This window comes from Lissotriton vulgaris, chromosome 1_1 (genome assembly GCF_964263255.1).
Source record: "Lissotriton vulgaris chromosome 1_1, aLisVul1.2, whole genome shotgun sequence".
Taxonomy (NCBI): domain Eukaryota; kingdom Metazoa; phylum Chordata; class Amphibia; order Caudata; family Salamandridae; genus Lissotriton; species Lissotriton vulgaris.
Genome location: NC_141685.1, coordinates 1,489,376,670 through 1,489,397,936, shown reverse-complemented (window position 1 = coordinate 1,489,397,936; position 21,267 = coordinate 1,489,376,670). Strand labels below are relative to the sequence as shown.

At 42.3% G+C, this 21,267-nt stretch overlaps 1 protein-coding gene across 3 annotated transcripts in view; it reads right to left on the bottom strand.

Annotated features, from left to right (window-relative positions):
* The window catches only part of PTPN12 (protein tyrosine phosphatase non-receptor type 12), a 592,849-nt gene that overhangs the window by 166,990 nt on the left and 404,592 nt on the right, over positions 1–21,267 (bottom strand). The window lies entirely within an intron of this gene.

Here is a 21,267-nt window from a genome sequence, read left to right as displayed (position 1 = left end):
AATCATTTGGATAACTTCTCACAAACGTTTTTCTTCCTCATGTTGGAGAGGTATCAGTCATCATCAATAGGTTGGGGAGGTATCAGTCAAGCATCCAGCCCCAACAGCGGGTAAAAAATAATCTGAAGATCACGACCAAGAGCGGGACTTTTCGGGGAGGGCATACAACATCACAAAAAGCACCAAATTTAGGAGCTGTTGGCGCCCAACAACGACAAAAAACAAAAATAGAAGGGCTATGAAAAAGTGGAGAATTTGGGATCCAACCACTAGATGATGGAATAATGCACAGCATGTGAATCCAGAAAAGATTCATACTGCAAAACTAGCATTTCCAGAAGGCCTCAATCCTTTTCGACTCCGCATCAAGAGAGGTTTGTAGGGAACCGATTAGAATGTACCTTGCTGGTAAAAGCTTGGATCATCAAACCTTAAGGAGTAGAATGCTGTATAAGAAAATCAAGGTCACTGGGCGGTAGTCTATGCGGTCTGCCCACTTGCCTGTTCACCGGTGGGCTAGTGTCTGTAGGAGTATCGATTCTGGCTTTGTTCACCTGTAATAAGGGATAGGCTGTAGACCTCCAATAAGTAGATTTGTTTTAACCTCAATAGTGGGAAGCTGCAGATGCAGAACCTCAACAGTTTATGTCGGATGACTACAATAAAGTAAGCACTCTCTTCCGTTGGTGACCCCAGGGGGGAAATCAATCCTGTATAAAGGGAAGCATCAAGCCCATAGGCCTCTTGTAAATCCATACACAAAATGTCATCATAATGTGGGGATAAATCATTCCCATTATCTCCATTGTCATTTCCTAGTGGCGGCAAACTTTAGTCAAAGACGGAATTGAAAATCTGGGGAGCAACTCAGAATCGCACAGTGGTAGAGGAAGCGTTTATCGGAATCAGACAGAACCAGAACTGGGGACAATGGAGTGGAGTAAGAGCGGGACCTTGGTTATGGTCGAGACATATTCGGACACCAGTCAGCAGAGGATCTCTCACTGGTAGCGTCAGGATCACTGTCAATGAAGAAGGGACCAACGCAAGTCTTGAGCCACAATGAAAGTCAACATCTGGGTCGGGTGGAACCAGAAGTGGGTTACAGGGACTCAGATGGCACTAAGGGTGCATCTAACAGCAGTAACCCGATTGGAGGCGCATGCAGATCCTTGGGTCTCCAAGGTGTGCTAGAGGAACCTGGAAGAGTGCCAAAAGTACACAGCATATCCTCCTTAAAGGACTCGAACTTTTGCAGCGTTGCTGATGGCCCAGGAATCTTGGGGCACATCTGGATCAACTCAGGGCCGGACTTAGGCATGTGCAAGCTGTGCACCTGCACAGGGCCACCAAACCCCAGGGGCCACCACGCCAATATATATCCTTAATATAATAATTCTCTGAGGATGGATACATATTTGCGTGGTGGCCCCTGGCAGGGATTTGGCGGCCTCTGGCTCTATTCCACTTCCAAACACCCTGACCCCCCTCCCTTCACTGGCCTCCACACTCCGCCCCGCCCGGACCCCCGTTTCCGGGGTCCCCTACCTACGCTCCCTGCCCAGGGCCGCCATGAGCCTAGAGCCGCCCCTGCTCAACTCACCAATCAGTGGCAGGGACTGAGATCAAGAGGCACCTCGATGTCCGTGTGTTTTCAGTTTATGTAGAATGTGGGGAGATTGCAAAGAGGACCTGTTGCAGGATCGGTCTCAAGAGTGGGAAGGGGTCGAACCCATCAATTTAATAGCAGGAGCTGGGCTTGTGTGACTTCTTTAGATGTTTGCAGGCTTTGCTTCAAAGTCCAGGTTCACCTTTGGGTGTACACAAGCATGTTCCTCACACAATGGAGTCATACCCGAGCTCAAACATCAGAGGCACAACTCATATGGCTCCATCAATGAGCTCTGTTGACGACAGTCACAGCATGGTTTGAATCCTTTACTTCTAGTCGGGAACATGGTTCCTTTGCACACTAAAATTAAGTTTTAAAAACTTGTGAAACTGATAAAAAGAGGAGCTTGGATCCATGCACAAAAAGAAAAACTGATATTGGCATGCAGTGGTGGCACTTATATGGAGCGACACTTTGTCACTTCCACAGTCAACGTGGAGTCGCACAGCACCACAGCTATGAAAACTGCTTGATACAGTCTGGAGCCTGGGGTATATTCTAAAGGTGAGGAATGTGCAGTTGTAAGTATCCATCAAAAAATGTGTAGGTCACATTTAGGTCCCACTGAGGCATCACAAAGGGAGGAGGGGAAACAAATAAATCATCCCCTTTAAAAAATGTATGAAAATAAGCGATTTGTTCAAAGCACAAAAGGGAGGATACATAACTGAACTTGACCCACAGCAAAGCCTTGATGGGCATGGGCTAATACAAAACCCAGCTCATCATATAAGTTTGCCTTTGAGTGGTCAACATCCACTCCCACACACCAGCTAATAAAGAGGGACCAATACCCAGCATAGACAGATTTAGTGAAGCAACTAGGGGGAAGGTCAAGGGCACTCAGACTGCCCTGGCATAAAGGTGGAGGCTCTGGAGAGTAGGGTGCCAGACCTAACCATCATGCTGCGAGGAAAGATCCTCTCAGAGGAATGGGGAACACAGGGATAGGTAAAGAAGATCAGAGTTCTACATCCTTTAAGGCTAATCTGGTGCAATCAAGATCACCCGTGCCTGGTCCTGATGCCGCTTAGCTTTTCAGAATATAAGGGATCTGAGGAACCACAGGGAAAGTGTAGTGGAGTTAAAAATCCCACCACAGACTGAACGAGCCACCAATCAATGGATTTCATAAAACTTGCATGATCCAAAACCACATGCACTGCATGCATGCTTGCTTGGAAGTGAAGACCTCCACCTGGGTTTAGCCCCTAAAGTTCAATATGGACCGACCTATCTCAGGGTGAAGTTGTCACTGGTGCTCAGTTGAGTGGCGCTGACTGAGGTTGTCTGCGCACATGTTCAGGAAACCTAACAGATAGCTCTTCACTAGCTAAACGCCATGAATCTGTGCTCACTACCATACTCTCAGCATATCCACACAAAGCACTTTGATTGAATGACCACAAATGGAAGGCGGGAACACATTGAGGATGCATGTCACAAAGTACAAACCATTTCATGTCACACCTCTGCTCAGAGGAAGGCCAGAGCCTCTGGTTCTCTAGTGTTCAAAGATAACTGCCCCAACCAAGGAAAGATTCAACACCTACCACCATGGCCAATAGGGGAAGTTGCAGAAAAGGTTTTGTGCAATTGACTTAGGAATGCAAACATTGTCAGAGTTGATTCCTGAATTGTGTCCACTGTAAGCGAAGACATCATGGCAGCACAGACATACGCCAACTTGTGTGAGGCACAAGTGGGATGCAAAAGGTGAACAAGTCTTTCAGGATAAGAAAACGAGCTACCCAAGAAAAATCAGGATCACAGTGAGAATACCCCCAAATCAGTCGAAGAGGCAGAAAGGTCTTGAAAGGTGGTGTATCCAAGCTCCGCCTGAAAAAGAGTAGTAGTTGAATAGTCATTTAGAAAGCATGAGGTGTGACTTGGAAGGTTGACCATAGACCAAAGGTGTTCAAACATCACCTGCAGCCAGGTTGCATTCAGCAGCCAGTCGTCAAGACAAAGGAATACAGAGACCACCGACCTGCGACTATGAACCAACACACTAATATAACTTTTGTGAATGCATGAGGTATACAAGTCACCACTAATCATTCGACTTGAATGACTTACAATCCGGTAGGTGGAAGTATGTGTCCTGCAGGTTGAGGGGCATTATACATTCACCATGTTTCAGAGCCAGCAACACCAGGGTTGATTACATTAACTTAAACTTCTCCTTATGGAGGAAAGAAATTAGAATGTGCAGGTCCAGAATGTAAAGGAGGCCCAGGTCCTTCTTCAGAATTGGGAAATGGAGTGCAGCATTCCTGTCCTATGTCAGCAGCTTGTACCAGATCCACTCCATCCTTCAGAAAACAGGGAAAGGACTTCCCATTGTAAGATATTCTCCTCAGAGATGGTTGAAGAAAAATGGAGGGGAGCAAGTCCTAAAAGGGAAAGGCCCAACCTCTGGATCAAGGAGATGGTGAGGCAAGTTAGGAACAAGTAGCTAAGTCACTTTACAAAAATCATACCAAAAGGCAATTCATTTTAGTTGAGCTAAGTGCAAGTTGGATTTACAAGACTAAGATGCTTGAACAACAAGGATCTCAGGAGACCAGAGAGCTGTCAAAAATGTGCATCTCAGGAGCAAGAAAAGGATGGCGTGCAACCTAGCGGTTAAGCAGCGGACAGCTTGTTCCAAGCCCCTAAAATGGGGATATTAAGGCATTATTAAATGGTAGCAATGTACTCTATGACATAGGCAGCCTTGCACAGTGAACAGAGCCACTTCCTCAGCAGGCTCCGAAAAGGCAGTCTAAATCAACATTGGGAAATATGCCCAAGCCAATAGCATTTTGAAGAACAGGAGACAAGCCATTCAGTGAAGAATGAGGAGCAAACGCATCACGTTCAGAGGTACTGCAACCGCACAGACTAGCGCAAGGTTCGGATACAACAGGGGGTCTGAAGTTGCACCAAATTGTGCTAAGGAGAATATTTGCAAAAATAATTAAAGAAACACCAGCATCTAACAGCTCCAAAGTCAAAGCGTCAGGGACCAGCTGTACGATCTACCTCTGGACCAAAAAATGTCCACTTCATAGCAAGGTGAGGTGCCAGGGTGTGCGAAATTCTGCACTTATGTATCCACCAGAAGGATTAGTTACTTACCTGTAATCCTAGTTCTCTTCCTGGGGTATACTCATTAAAGTCATAAGCACTGAATTATCTCCGCCCATGAGCGGGAACCCGGAACACAAACAAAATACATATATATGTGTAAATATACCAAAAAATACATAGTACTAAACTAATTATACACATATACATGTATAATAACCATAAAATGCAGCCTAACATATATACATAGGCTAATAAAGCCAAACTTACACACGTTCTGAAGCATGAAAAAAATGCTGTATATAAATGCAATAAACAGGCATGAGCTTAAAATGCAGTTCATAACCATGAAAACCTTTTATTTTCATCAAAGAACCTGTTGTAAACAATTATTAGCCTAAAAAGGCTGCATATGAAAAAATATCTGTGTACGGGAGGGTGCTTATGACTTTAATGAGTATACCCCTGGAAGAGAACTAGGATTACAGGTAAGTAACTAATCCTTCTCTTCCAGGGGATACTCATTAATAGTCATAAGCACTGAATAGAGTAGCAAGCTCATACCCACCAGAAGCGAGCGAACAAATAAGTGCATAGTAACACTTTTAAACCATAGTGTTCAGCTAGAATTAGCAAACAAATTTCTGAGGGATGCTTGTCCTACTTGTGCGTCAACCTGCGCATCAGAATCTAGACAGTAATGGCGTGTAAACATATGTACTGAACGCCAAGTAGCTGCCTTACATATCTCGGACATAGCCACATTCCTAAGGAGAGCTGTGGTGGAAGCTTTCCCCCTCGTAGAATGCGCCCTAGGTCTACTGGATAAAGACTTGTGGGCTAGCTGATAAGCCAGTAGGATACATTACACTATCCATCTAGAAATGGACCTTTTGGATGCTGCCAAACCAGTATTTGTAGGACCATAGTTCACAAACAGACGGTCTGTGTGCCTCAAAGACTTTGTTCTGTCTAAGTAGAATTTCAAAACCCTTTTCAGATCTAACGAATGTAGAGCCCGTTCAGCCGGGCTCGAAGGGTTTGGGAAGAAAGTAGGCAATGTTATGGTTTGATTAATATGAAAATCCGACACCACCTTAGGCAAGAAAGCAGGATGAGTTCTGAGCACCACTCTGTTTCCATGAAAAATAGAGTACGGTTCCTTGCAACACAGCGCCTGAATTTCGCTCACCCTACGAGCAGAAGTGATGGCCACCAGGAACGCTACTTTCCAAGATAAGTGTTGTAAAGACGCTTTTATGTATGGGTTCAAAGGGGGAACTCATTAACTTGGTCAACACCACATTAAGCTCCCATGGTGGAGAAGGGGACCTGACTGGAGGATACACCTTCCTTAAAACTTTCAAAAAATCCTTCATCATAGGCATCCGAAAGAAAGATATCCGTGTTGGCGATTTTCTATAAGCCGTTATTGCAGCAAGATGGACTTTGATGGAACTAAACTGCAAACCAGATTCAGCAAGGTAAAGCAGGTAAGGTAAGATCACCTGTTCTTGACCATGATTAGGGTCAAGACTCTTACTCTGACACCAAAGGTAAAAGCTTTTCCACTTAAAACCGTAGGATTGTCTTGTAGAAGGCCGCTTTGCCTCCTTAAGTATGTTCATACACTCCGGATTCAGCTGCAAGTGCACATACTGGATGACTTCAGGAGCCATGCTGCCAAGCGCAGGGAGGGCAGATTGGGATGAAACACTCGCCCCTCCTGTTTGGACAGAAGATCCGGGCGACAAGGCAATTTCCATTTGTGGCACTTCTGAAAACTAGAGGAGATCTGGGAACCACCACTGGCGTGGCCACTCTGGGCAAATCAGTATCATTCTGGAATCGGTCTTGTACATCCGGTTGATCACAGTCGGTATCAATGGTGTCGGTGGAAAGGCGTACAGCAAGTTGTGACACCAGTCTATCAAAAGGGCATTCCCTTGAGACCCTCTCTGGGAGAACCTGGGCGCGAAGACGGGGCATTTTGTGTTTGCCGCGTCTGCGAACAGATCGATGTCTGGTGTTCCCCAAGCTTGGAAAATGCTCTGCGCGACGTCCTCGTTGAGAACCCAGTTGTGCGCTTCGACGAAGTCTCTGCTGAGGTCGTCCGCCTGTGAGTTGAGACTTCCTGGCAGGTGCACCGCTGTTACGGACAGGTCTCGTGTTAGCAACCAATGCCAGATGGTATGGGCTTCTATGGACAGAGTCCTGGACCTGGTACCCCCCTGCTTGTTTAAGTAATACATTGTGGTTGTATTGTCTGTTTGCACCAGGAGGGACAGAGTCAGTAGAGATGGAGCCAGGGACTTGAGAGCAAGATGGACAGCTCTGAGTTAAAGTAGATTGATGTGATATCCTTTCTCGAAGTCTGACCATAGCCCTTGTACCTGCAGAGGGCCCATATGCGCTCCCCAACCTTGGAGAGAGGCGTCTGTGATCAGAGTCTGCGTTGGTGTGTCCTGATGAAAAAGAACTCCCTTCATCAAGTGCGTCTTCTTCATCCACCACCGGATGGAATCTCTTGCAGACTGTTGGAGATGAATTCGATCCTCCCAGCATCCCGTCCTCTGCTTCCACTGATCTTCCAGACACTGTTGTAGAGGACCCTAGGAGAGAGGACACTTGCCGAACTGTCGGATGAACAGCCTGAAGGAGAAGAATACACTTCGCCTTGATGGATAACCACCTCTCCTCCGAAGGACACACGTTTTCTTTTTCCGTGTCCAGTTGAGCACCCAGGTAGTGGATCTTCTGGGTGGGGTTCCTTATGGACTTCTTGCAATTGACTTGAAGACCCAACTTGCACATGAGGTGGAGGCATATCGATAGATGTTCTTACAGTAGAGATGGGGATGAACTCTTCAGAAGCCAGTCGTCTAAGTACAGATATATGAAAATCCGTCTCTTTCGAAGATAAGCCGCAACTACCGCCATACATTTGGAAAATGTTCTGGGAGCTGATATCAGGCCGAATAGAAGTACTGCTTACTGATAGTGATGAGCAGCTACTTGAAACCTGAGAAACCTGCGATGTTTTCTGGATACCGGAATATGAAAATAAGCATCCTTCAGATCCATGGAGCACATCCAATCCCCCTGATGTAACTGGGGGAAGATCTGATGAAGCATTCAAAACCTCTCCTTTAGAATGAATTTGTTCAACAGCCTCAAATCCAGAATGGGTCTGAACTCCGTAGTTGGGCCTTTTTTCTTTACGAGAAAAAAATCGAGAGTACAGGCTTTGATATCTCTGCTGAGATGGGACTAGTTCTATGGCCTTCTTCTTCAGAAGGATGTTCGCTTCCTGTTGTACAAGTTTTACATTCCACTGTAACATCTTTAGAGGACGCATGACAGGAGGGGGCTTTTTGAATCTCAAAAGGTGCCCGCTCTGAATGATACCCATCACTCATCTGTCCTTTGTGATCTGTTTCCACTCGTCCAGAAACCACACAATACTTCCTCCAACCGGAGTGGCACACGGTTGTGGAGGAAGCTTCCGTTCATTGTTTTTGAGGTTGTTTGGTAGCGGATGACTGCTGCCTATTTCCATTTCCTCTGCCTCGCCCAGGACGCCGCTGTTGGAATTGCGACCTCTGTAGATTCTGGCCATGGTTTTGCGAGGACCAATTCGTCTGCTGACTCCTCTGCTGGAAAGATCTCTTTTCAAAGGGACGAAAATTACCCCGACGTTTAATTCTTTCTTCTTTTTTAGACCTACGGCCTTAAGAGTGTCCAACTCCACTTTCATCTTGGACATCTCATCGTCAGCATGAGATCCATAAAGAGTCAAACCATTGAACGGTATATTCACTATTTTCCTCTGGGTCTCAGGCTTTAGCCCAGTAAGGCGCAACCAAGCTGAACGCCTAGCACAAATACTGTGCGCATAGCCATGCGCTGCCAGATCCGCCGAATCAGCAGCCGCGCTAATGCTCTGGTTAGCCACCAGTCCGCCTTCTTCCACAATCTCCAGGAAGTCCTTTTGATCTTCCTTAGGGAGTTTATCCGCAAAACGAGCCACCGAGTCCCATAGCAGACGATCATAGCGGCCCAGTAAGGCTGCAGCACTGGCCACTCTCATGACCGACCCAGAGGTGTTAGCCATTCTTCGCCCCAAGAAATCCATACTCTTGCTATCCTTTTCAGGTGGAGCAGAAGAGGTAGATGCTGCCGAATGCGCTTTTCTGACTGCCGCCACAATAAGTGAATCTGGAGGTGGGTTAGAGCGCAAAAATAGTGGATCTTCTTCTGGAGCCTTGTACTTCTTTGCAATCCTAGAAGGAGCTGAACCCACCGTGGCTGGAGTCAAGAATGTTCTCATTGCTGGTTCTATCAAATCGGGCACTAACGGCAGAAGAGGTCTGCCAGACGTCTTGTGATGAAGGGTTTCAAAGATGACGGACTATGTTACTTGGGGAACTGCCATCTTGATGTTGAACTTATTCGCCCCACGACATAGTACATCATTAAATGTGCTCAAATCATCTACGGGAGACACTCTGGAGGGTGGAGTAGATGATATAGTGGGAGAATAATCTCTCTATGAAGACCTTGAAGAGGACGCAAATGACGTAGAAGATGGTGAAGGGGTTCTACGCCGTCTCTGAGGAGTTGCCGATCGCTGCCTCCTACGCTCCCTCGAACGCTCTCTCACTCGGGATTTTGAGCGTGATCTTCTATGTAGCTCTGACTGAGGGACCGGAGACCTCCTCCCCATCAGTCCTGCATCTGGACGCATCTTCCAATGTCTCAGGCTCTCCAGCCACCTCGGTGACATGTTAAGAGGCCGCTCTGCACGCTCAGGTGAAGCCTCAGGTGACACCTGCACAATATGCAGCCCTGCTGAAGACTTGGAGGCTCTGGAGACTACACGGTGCTCAGAGTTTAATGAGCCAGATGAAGTCTGTTGTCTGGGCACCAATTGTCTGTCATCTGACGCCTGCCCTGAGGTTTAGCCAGAATGCGCCACCACAGAAGAGTCCTGGTGCACTGTCTCTTGACCCGCCGCTGACCCTGCGGTGAAGAAGCCACTAAAGGTGGTGGACTTATTTCTGACCTTGACAAAGACCTAAGTGAGGTCCGAGAGGCTGGTCTTGATAGCCTCGAAACCGACCTTTCATCAGGTGGGGGAGACCTAGACTGAGACTCTAAGCTTCGAGCCCGAAGCATGTTTCGACGTCGACCTACGTCGCAATGGAGACCTCGACCTTCTCTTTTTAGGTCTCGACGTCGAATTCTGCGACGCCGATCTTCCTTCGCCTCTCGACGTCGACCTTTTTCGACGACGACTTGCGTCTCTCCTTCGATCTCGCCCGTCGTCTCCCCTTCGACGTCGACCGAGGACTCTCTCTCGACGTCGACACTGGAACCTTAGACGTCGACACACGATCCTTCGAAGTCGGACGCCTCTCTTCCCTCGACGTCGATCTCCTATGATCCTTCGACGTCGAACCTTGCACCCCCGACGTCGTCCTTACTGCAATCGACACCAGATGTCTCGACGTCGAAAGAAATTTCGACGGCGACTGTCGAGACCCTGAACCTTGCCTCACCTGTGACGTCCTAGACGTCGATGGAGCCCTCTTCGACGCCGACAAGACTGACGGCGATCTGGATCTCGACGTCGAGCGCACCTTTTTTGACGGCGACGCTCCCTGGGGTCGATGTTTCTTAGTTCTACCTTCAGGAGAAGCTGTTCTACGATGTTTGTGTTGAGAAGATGGCTTAGCAGATGACAACAAGCTTTTGGAGCCCTTCTCACCACAGCTTTCTCTCTCCAGATGGCCCAGCAACCTAATTTTCTCCCTTTCTCTTAAAGTCCTATTAGAAAGGTTGAGGCAGTGATAACACTCTTCCACCTTATGAGAAGCTGGAAGACAAACCACACAAACAGAGTGTGGGTCAGTTTTTGACATTTTCTTCCCACAGGAAGGACATTTGTAAAATAAAGGTGGCATTCTGACTAAAAAAAAACACCAGCAGTTTAGTCAGACAAAGGCATTAAACCACCACTAGACTAGTATTTTGTCAAAAAAGACAAGAAAAAATCAACTTTTGACAAAAAACTGCATTAACCGAGCTTAAGTTCCAGGTTCCTCATAGAACAAGCCGGAAAAAAGATCGGACCTAACTGTCACCTGTGGGGCATGATGGGAACAGAGTTCTCCTGGAGGCCTTAAAGGCAAAGTGTGCAGATTCTCTGGGGCCTTAAAGGCAGGGTGCCAGTCTGATTTTCTGTACACAGATATTTTTTCATATGCAGCCTTTTTAGGCTAATAATTGTTTACAACAGGTTCTTTGATGAAAATAAAAGGTTTTCATGGTCATGAAATGCATTTTAGGCTCATGCCTGTTTATTGCATTTATAGTTGTAATCAAAAGAGAGGGGCTCGTAATTACCCAAAAGGAAATGGAGCACCAATATACTATCAAGTAAACAAAGAGTTTTCCCTATGGGAGATCCAGTTTTCTCAGATCCAAACCGGATTCAGAGTTCTATCATACTCAATCCACAACATTCACTCCACTTTCAGTCTGTTGGCTTGGGAGACACTTACCAGAAGGAAAAAACAATGTGTATGTAAAAATATACAATTTATTACAATAAAAAACATATGAATTCCTATGCATTTGTAATTGAAAACATATAGTAAGACAAGTTAAAACCACCTAATGTGGAAATGGAGAAAAGATGGGGAAAGATACTAGTATCTGTCTTAATCTAGTCACTTCGGGCCCTAGTTTGACAACAATGGGAGGAGTAGTTTTTCCTTATAACCAAAAAAGTTTGTTGGCAACTCCGAATGTGACTCTTTAAATGCGTCGACGCGTTTCGGGAACCTTAGTTGATAGTGGTCCCCTTCTTCAGGACAGTCTCTATTTGTTTTCTCCAATACACTGTGTATCACCTAATACATGAATAAAACATAGCTTTAGTTCCTAGTATATGCCTACTAAAAATAAAATAAAGTTAAATATTAATACTGACTCATCGTTTACAAGTGCTACCATTACATTTCTGAGCTTGTCATTACAATGGAATCTCGCCTATAAATGTTTCAACTATATCGTATACTTGCGACGGAGTTTCCTCTCTCCCTTAATAACAGGGCAACCCATAAGCACAGTTATACAGTTCCTCCTTATAAATTTCCACCGTTTAAGAAAACCATCAAAAAATGTTTTCAAATGTAATCCTTTCCCAAAACTTTTGCAGGTCCATTCACATAGTTTATGGCAATCTATGAATCGTTTTTTACACACCTATTTCAATTTCTAACGCATTTCTAGAAAAACTTCTTTCTTTTCACTTGGTTACCTCCTGTTATTCATACAATGTCTAATCAATGTTTTCATATACATCACTTCATTTTATTACCCATTGTTCAGTTAATTTTCTGTCTAGTTAGTGAAAACCCAGCCATTCAAGCGTTCTGCCAAAACATTCATACAACATGTATACAAATTGTTTCGTTACTGACCGATGCAACAGCATCTTGGTGAGTCTTGTATATTATTTGTTCTTTGTTCTGGGATAGTTATCACTTTTACGGTTTCCCACGTTCCTATCTTTTATAAAGGAGAACGCTACATTAATGAAATATAGTTTTATTATAGATGAATACAACCTATATAAAGGTCCTTACATAGTTACCTCAGTATAAAAGGGAAGGAACCGATTTAAGTTTTCACTGGTATCTTTTCGGTTTTCTCTTCAGGTTCCTATTATCATAAAGCAACCTGTTGGCATAAAGTGCTCTTATTAATCTCTTATATTACATTGGCACTATTACTAACACTCGAGATAACCAATGTTTACCTCCGAGGTTTCCTATGTTCTTTATTCCACGTTCAGACGGATATACGTTCTGACGATGGTTCTATAAAGTATACATATATATTTTTAGAAAATCTTCCCTTTTCAAAGTACGCAACTAGAATTCTATATTATTCCGGATGCTTACCTGTTTATAAATCAATGATCTCTTTTAGCTGGTTTCTTTGGCGCACCCGGGTAGTAAGAGCTCGTGGCTGTATGAAAAAACATGCGTTTGTTTTTAAATCTGAGCGGAAGGTTCTGAAGAGTTCATTATTGCTGCTCTTATCACGTTTGTTAAAGCTATCCGTAAATCCGCTATATCCCCCTTGATAAAATAACGCATAAGGTGATACTTTTTGGTCATAAATATTTAATCGCGCATTTAAACTCACGTCTTTTACATTTGGAGTTTCATGTTCACATCTTACCTATTTATATTAGTCGGTACGTATTCCCGGGTTGCTGCTGCGGCGTCTAGAAGATCACCACTTCGTTATCAGGAAAGAACTCGTGTAGCGCATCCTGTCGCTTTTTAATCACGTAGTTCTGACACGTGGTCCCGGCAACCGCTGAGTGGTTACCTGGTCCACGTGTTTTTTGTGCGCGATTCCTCGTAAAAGTAAACCGCTTTTTTTCGAATTAGAGGGTGGAGGTCTTTTTTTTATTATTATTCCTTGCCCGAGAATAACTTTATTGTTCACTATTCACTTATTCTCACACCCTAACGGGGACCTCTCTATTTCTCATGGATCTAAGGACACAAATGGAATACTACTATTTTATTTTAAATGACAATCTTATCTTTTTATATTTAAAGAAGAGAATGTAAATTCACAGGTGATGGTATATACAAAAGGGTGTTTAATCGCACATAAGTTAGACTCTTATGGTAGCAGCCTTATTAATGTTCTGGATCTAAAAATAAAGATATCTCACAGGTATTTCTCGATTTCTCGTGTTTCGAGGCGAGACACCAGTTATTTACGTTGTCATCTACATTATACCAATAATTTAGAGTAATTGCAGGGGATTTAAGACCAAGCCTACTCTATTATAAAAGATGGAATTTTTTCTGTTCCATACATCCATATGCGTTTTATCCTCCTATTTATTACAGCTCTATGCTACGATTTTCATCCAATCTTCCTTGGTGTTCAAACCTTGATTCACAGTGTCTAAGGTAGAGATATACCATTGTTCTCTATTCTTCCTCTTTAAGTCTACATTGCCTCCCCTTTTGGATGTTGTGATTTTCTCTATTATAAACCACGAAAATTCAGTATGTTTATGTTTGAGTTTAGCAAAATGTTCAACCATAGGGGCATTTTCGTTGCCTGTTTTCAGCGCTGATCTATGTTCCAATAGGCGTAATCCGATTTCTCTTCCCGTCTCTCCTACATACGCCAATTTACAAGGGCACAGTATTATGTAAACTAAATTACAGCTTCTGAAATTATTCAAAGTTTTAGAGGTCAAGGTATAATCATTATAGGTTAATGATTTAGTGACAATGCAGTTCTCACATATTGAACAGTTACTACATCTATGGTTACCCACTGCTTTGGTACCATTAATTGTCAGCTGATTGGTCTGATTTCCCTCTATGTATGTGTGCACTAAATTCTGACGAATATTTTCATTGCGTCTGAATGCAAAGATAGGTTTCGGAATTTTTTCCTGTTTTCCATCATTTAAAATATCCCAACTTGAATGGATGACATTTTTCAATTTGTTGCTGATATTGGAGAATTGACTGACAAATACCAGTCTAGAGTCAACCCCCAGTTGTTTCTTAGGATTCGACGCAGAATGTATCGTGCTTTCCCGATTGTAAAATCGTGCTCTTTTGCATGAATTCTTTATAAGTTTTTTTGGATACCCTCCATCTTTTAATTTCTCACTCAGTTTTTCTGCATGTTTCAGATAGTCTTCCATATTAGAACAGTTCCTCCTAAGTCGGAGGAACTGTCCGAATGGTACATTGTCCCGTTGGGATCGGGGATGGTAGCTACTATAATGTAATAATGTATTTTTGTCAGTGGGTTTTGTGTACAACTCCACTTCTAAGCTTCCCTCTCTGTTTTTATGGTGATATCAAGGAAATTTACTGAGTTTCTATCATAAATAGCTGAAAACCTGAGGTTCCTATCTCCCAGATTCAACCACTCTAGGAATTCATCCAGGGTATCTATTTCTCCTTGCCAAATGAAAAAAATGTCGTCGATGAAGCGGCGCCACAATAAGATGTTCTCAGAAAAAGGGGCCGCTTCATTGAACACATGCTTCTCCTCGAATTTGGCCACATATAGACATGCCAGGCTTGGCGCACAGGTAGCGCCCATGCTGGTACCTTTACACTGCAGGAACAGCTCCTCCTTGAATAGGAACATATTGTTTTTAAGTACCAAGGTTATACACTGCATCATAAAGTCCTTATTTACACCTCTAAGGTCTGCATTTTTCAGGATCTCATCAACAACCACTATGGTGTTATCTTGTGGTATGTTGGTGTATAACGCCTCTATATCGAGGGTCACCATAATTTGATTGTTAGGGTTGTATGTCAGTCCTTCTACCATTGAGATCATATGTGCCGAATCCCGCACGTATGATTTTTGTTTTAATACCATGGGTTTCAGGAAGGTATCCGCGCACTGGCTTAGTGGTTCAAGGCGTGAGCCAATACAACTGACAATAGGTCTCATTGGGGGGTTTCTTGTATTCTTATGTATTTTAGGGAGACCATATATGGCTGGTATCCTAGCATCTTTATTATATAAAAAGTTGTGTTCCGCTTTACAGATCCAACCTTTCTCTAATGCATTCTTTACTGTCTCCCGGACATCCTTGTCCAAGGCTTCTAATTTAGTAAAGGAAACTTTTTGGTAATGTTCTTTGACTTCTAGAAGGTCCAACATCTTTGTGTTGTAATCTTCGTATTGAAAACCACCACTCCCCCGCCTTTATCAGCGGGTTTGATGGTGAGCTGTAAGTTGTTTTTAAGTCCAATCATAGCCTTTCTCTGTTCTTTGGACATGTTGTTTGTGTCAGGGTAAGTGTGCTCTAGGATTTTCCTAACTTTAGATTCAACTGTTTTTTCAAACGTCTCTACGTTCTTACCCACCTGGGAAATAGTTGGAGTGAAAGTGGATTTTGGTTTAAGGCCTGAAATATTGGTGGCGGACTGTAGTCTCTCTCTTCAAAAAACTTTTAACCTGATTTTTCGGAAAAATGCTTTTAGATCTTTTTCTAAATTGAACTTATTAACGTTAGCAGTGGGGGCAAAAGTAAATCCTCTTTCCAAAACATCTAGTTCTATTTTATTTAGGGGATGGCATGAGAGGTTGATAATGGGAAATTTTTGTGTTTCGTTGGGATCTAGTGACAAACAATATCAGCAACAAATTGAAAAATGTCATCCATTCAAGTTGGGATATTTTAAATGATGGAGAACAGGAAAAAATTCCGAAACCTATCTTTGCATTCAGACGCAATGAAAATATTCGTCAGAATTTAGTGCACACATACAGAGAGGGAAATCAGACCAATCAGCTGACAATGAATGGTACCAAAGCAGTGGGTAACCATAGATGTAGTAACTGTTCAATATGTGAGAACTGCATTGTCACTAAATCATTAACCTATAATGATTATACCTTGACCTCCAAAACTTTGAATAATTGCAGAAGCTGTAATTTAGTTTACATAATACTGTGCCCTTGTAAATTGGCGTATGTAGGAGAGACGGGAAGAGAAATCAGATTACGCCTATTGGAACATAGATCAGCGCTGAAAACAGGCAAAGAAAATGCCCCTATGGTTGAACATTTTGCTAAACTCAAACATAAACATACTGAATTTTCGTGGTTTATAATAGAGAAAATCACAACATCCAAAAGGGGAGGCAATGTAGACATAAAGAGGAAGAATAGAGAACAATGGTATATCTCTACCTTAGACACTGTGAATCGAGGTTTGAACACCAAGGAAGATTGGATGAAAATCGTAGCATAGAGCTGTAATAAATAGGAGGGTAAAACGCCTATGGATGTATGGAACAGAAAAAAATCCCTCTTTTATAATAGAGTAGGCTTGGTCTTAAATCCCCTGCAATTACTCTAAATTATTGGTATAATGTAGATGACAACGTAAATAACTGGTGTCTCGCCTGGAAACACGAGAAATCGAGAAATACCTGTGAGATATCTTTATTTTTAGATCCAGAACATTAATAAGGCTGCTACCATAAGAGTCTAACTTATGTGCGATTAAACCCCCTTTTGTATATACCATCACCTGTGAATTTACATTCTCTTCTTTAAATATAAAAAGATAAGATTGTCATTTAAAATAAAATAGTAGTAGTTCCATTTGTGTCCTTAGATCCATGAGAAATAGAGAGGTCCCCGTTAGGGTGTGAGAATAATAAGTGAATAGTGAACAATAAAGTTATTCTTGGGCAAGGAATAATAATAAAAAAAGACCTCCACCCTCTAATTCGAAATAAAACGGTTTACTTTTACGAGGAATCGCGCACAAAAAACACGTGGACCAGGTAACCACTCAGCGGTGGCCGGGACCACGTGTCAGAACTACGTGATTAAAAAGCGACGAGATGCGCTACACGAGTTCTTTCCTGATAACGAAGTGGGGATCTTCTAGACGCCGCAGCAGCAACCCGGGAATACGTACCGGCGAATATAAATAGGTAAGATGTGAACATGAAACGCCAAATGTAAAAGACGTGAGTTTAAATGCGCGATTAAATATTTATGACCAAAAAGTATCACCTTATGCGTTAATATCAAGGGGGATATAGCGGATTTACGGATAGCTTTAACAAACGTGATAAGAGCAGCAATAATGAACTCTTCAGAACCTTCCGCTCAGATTTAAAAACAAACACATGTTTTTTCATACAGCCACGAGCTCTTACTACCCGGGTGCGCCAAAGAAACCAGCTAAAAGAGATCATTGATTTATAAACAGGTAAGCATCCGGAATAATATAGAATTCTAGTTGCGTACTTTGAAAAGGGAAGATATTTCTAAAAATATATATGTATACTTTATAGAACCATTGTCAGAACGTATATCCGTCTGAACGTGGAATAAAGAACATAGGAAACCTCGGAGGTAAACATTGGTTATCTCGAGTGTTAGTAATAGTGCCAATGTAATATAAGAGATTAATAAGAGCACTTTATGCCAACAGGTTGCTTTATGATAATAGGAACCTGAAGAGAAAACCGAAAAGATACCAGTGAAAACTTAAAATCGGTTCCTTCCCTTTTATACTGAGGTAACTATGTAAGGACCTTTATATAGGTTGTATTCATCTATAATAAAACTATATTTCATTAATATAGCGTTCTCCTTTATAAAAGATAGGAACGTGGGAAACCGTAAAAGTGATAACGATCCCAGAACAAAGAACAAATAATATACAAGACTCACCAAGATGCTGTTGCATCGGTCCGTAACGAAACGATATGTATACATGTTGTATGAATGTTTTGGCAGAACGCTTGAATGGCTGGGTTTTCACTAACTAGACAGAAAATTAACTGAACAATGGGTAATAAAATGAAGTGATGTATATGAAAACATTGATTAGACATTGTATGAACAACAGGAGGTAACCAAGTGAAAAGATACAAGTTTTTCTAGAAATGCGTTAGAAATTGAAATAGGTGTGTAAAAAACGATTCATAGATTGCCATAAACGATGTGACTGGACCTGTAAAAGTTTTGGGAAAGGATTACATATGAATTTTTTTGGATGGTTTTCTTAAACGGTGGAAATTTATAAGGAGGAACTGTATAACTGTGCTTATGGGTTGCCCTGGTATTAAGGGAGAGAGGCAACTCCGTCGCAAGTATACGATATAGTTGAAACATTTATAGGCGAGATTCCATTGTAATGACAAGCTCAGAAATGTAATGGTAGCACTTGTAAACGATGAGTCAGTATTAATATTTCACTTTATTTTATTGTTAGTAGGCATATACTAGGAACTAAAGCTATGTTTTATTCATGTATTAGGTGATACACAGTGTATTGGAGAAAACAAATGGAGACTGTCCTGAAGAAGGGGACCACTATCAACTAAGGTTCCCGAAACGCGTCAACGCATTTAAAAAGAGTCACATTCGGAGTTGCCAACAAACTTTTTTGGTTATAAGGAAAAACTACTCCTCCCATTGTTGTCAAACTAGGGCCCGAAGTGACTAGATTAAGACAGATACTAGTGTCTTTCCCCATCTTGTCTCCATTTCCACATTAGGTGGTTTTAACTTGTCTTACTATATGTTTTTAATTACAAATGCATAAGAATTCATAAGTTTTTTATTGTAATAAATTGTATATTTTTACATACACATTGTTTTTTCCTTCTGGTAAGTGTCTCCCAAGCCAACAGACAAAGTGGAGTGAATGTTGTGGATTGAGTATGATAGAACTCTGAATCCTGTTTGGATCTGAGAAAACTGGATCTCCCATAGGGAAAACTCTTTGTTTACTTGATAGTATATAGGTGCTCCATTTCCCTTTGGGTAATTACGAGCCCCTCTCTTGATTACAACTACTCAGTACGGCCTTTGGCTGGAGAGTAACCTCTAACAAACAACAGATCACTTTTTAGTGACAGGTCACTGGAGTCTTTGATATATCATGGACCCCTTTAAAATCTTTGGATTCACAGAGGACCAATTCAACAAAATAGTTGGGCCCACAACTAACAATACTAATAAGATTGTAGTTGTCACAGGCAACAATGATAAATGAAGTAATGTGTTGAACCTAAAGAAAAAAGCAGTGAGGACTGAACTCCATGCTGAGTTCTTAGTACAATATGCAAGATCAGGGGTAATACCCAGGGACTCCAAGTGCGTAATGAGCCAGGGTTATTTGTCGATAATCAAAAGTTTCTAGAAACCTGGACACATTTTGCTAATAGATGCAGCAGGGACAGGATCCTTTTGATTATTGAAACTGCACAAGAGAGGGTAGTTATAAAACGTAAGGAAATAGAGAAATCAGAACTTGCACTTCAAGCGATGTCAGCAGTTGAGGATGCCAAAAAATGTTTAGATGAGTTAAATCTGGAGATTGATGGCTATAGAGACTACTTGATAAATAAAAAAAACATAAAATTAAAGAAGGACGTTAATAAATACAGTGTAGAGATGGTTTACCCTTATACCAATAAAGATTATTTTCAACAACCAAGAGAGGAAAGAAATGCTGACAATAGACCAATTTACAACAGAGGTCCTAAAAAAAGTGTCACATTTTCTGAAACATCAGGATCAAGTAGTGAAGATGAAGGCTCCACTTCAGGTAATGGGGGCTATAATAGTGAACAAAATGGTGGAAACCATTTTTTAGAGAACCGCCAAAGGAGGGGGGGAAAACCATATCAATACAGAGGTCAGTACCAGAGGAAACCATATGAGCCCCAAAGAGGAGGGAACAGGACGAATTATCAACACAACCAGGCAACTCAGGAATATCCCAACACAAGGAACCAACGATACCATCACTAGATCCCAACGAAACACAAAAATTTCCCATTATCAACCTCTCATGCCATCCCCTAAATAAAATAGAACTAGATGTTTTGGAAAGAGGATTTACTTTTGCCCCCACTGCTAACGTTAATAAGTTCAATTTAGAAAAAGATCTAAAAGCATTTTTCCGAAAAATTAGGTTAAAAGAGTTTTTTGAAGAGACTACAGTCCAGCCACCAATATCTCAGGCCTTAAACAAAAATCCACTTTCACTCCAACTATTTCCCAGGTGGGTAAGAACGTAGAGACGTTTGAAAAAACAGTCGAATCTAAAGTTAGGAAAATCCTAGAGCACACTTACCCTGACACAAACAACATGTCCAAAGAACAGAGAAAGGCTATGATTGGACTTAAAAAAAACTTACAGCTCACCATCAAACCCGCCGATAAAGGCGGGGGAGTGCTGGTTTTCAATACGGAAGATTACAACACAAAGATGTTGGACCTTCTAGAAGTCAAAGAACATTGCCAAAAAGTTTCCTTTACTAAATTAGAAGCCTTGGACAAGGATGTCCAGGAGAAAGTAAAGAATGCATTAGAGAAAGGTTGGATCTGTAAAGCGGAACACGACTTTTTATATAATAAAGATGCTAGGATACCAGCCATATATGGTCTCCCTAAAATACATATGAACACAAAAAAAAAACCAAAGAGACCTATTGTCAGTTGTATTGGCTCACGCCTTGAACCACTAAGCCAGTACGCGGATACCTTCCTGAAACCCCTGGTATTAAAACAAAAATCATACGTGCGGGATTCGGCACATATGATCTCAATGGTAGAAGGACTGACATACAACCCTAACAATCAAATTATGGTGACCCTCGATATAGAGGCGTTATACACCAACATACCACAAGATAACACCATAGTGGTTGTTGATGAGATCCTGAAAAATGCAGACCTTAGAGGTGCAAATAAGGACTTTATTATGCAGTGTATAACCTTGGTACTTAAAAACAATATGTTCCTATTCAAGGAGGAGCTGTTCCTGCAGTGTAAAGGTACCAGCATGGGCGCTACCTGTGCGCCAAGCCTGGCATGTCTATAGGTGGCCAAATTCGAGGAGAAGCATGTGTTCAATGAAGCGGCCCCTTTTTCTGAGAACATCTTATTGTGGCGCC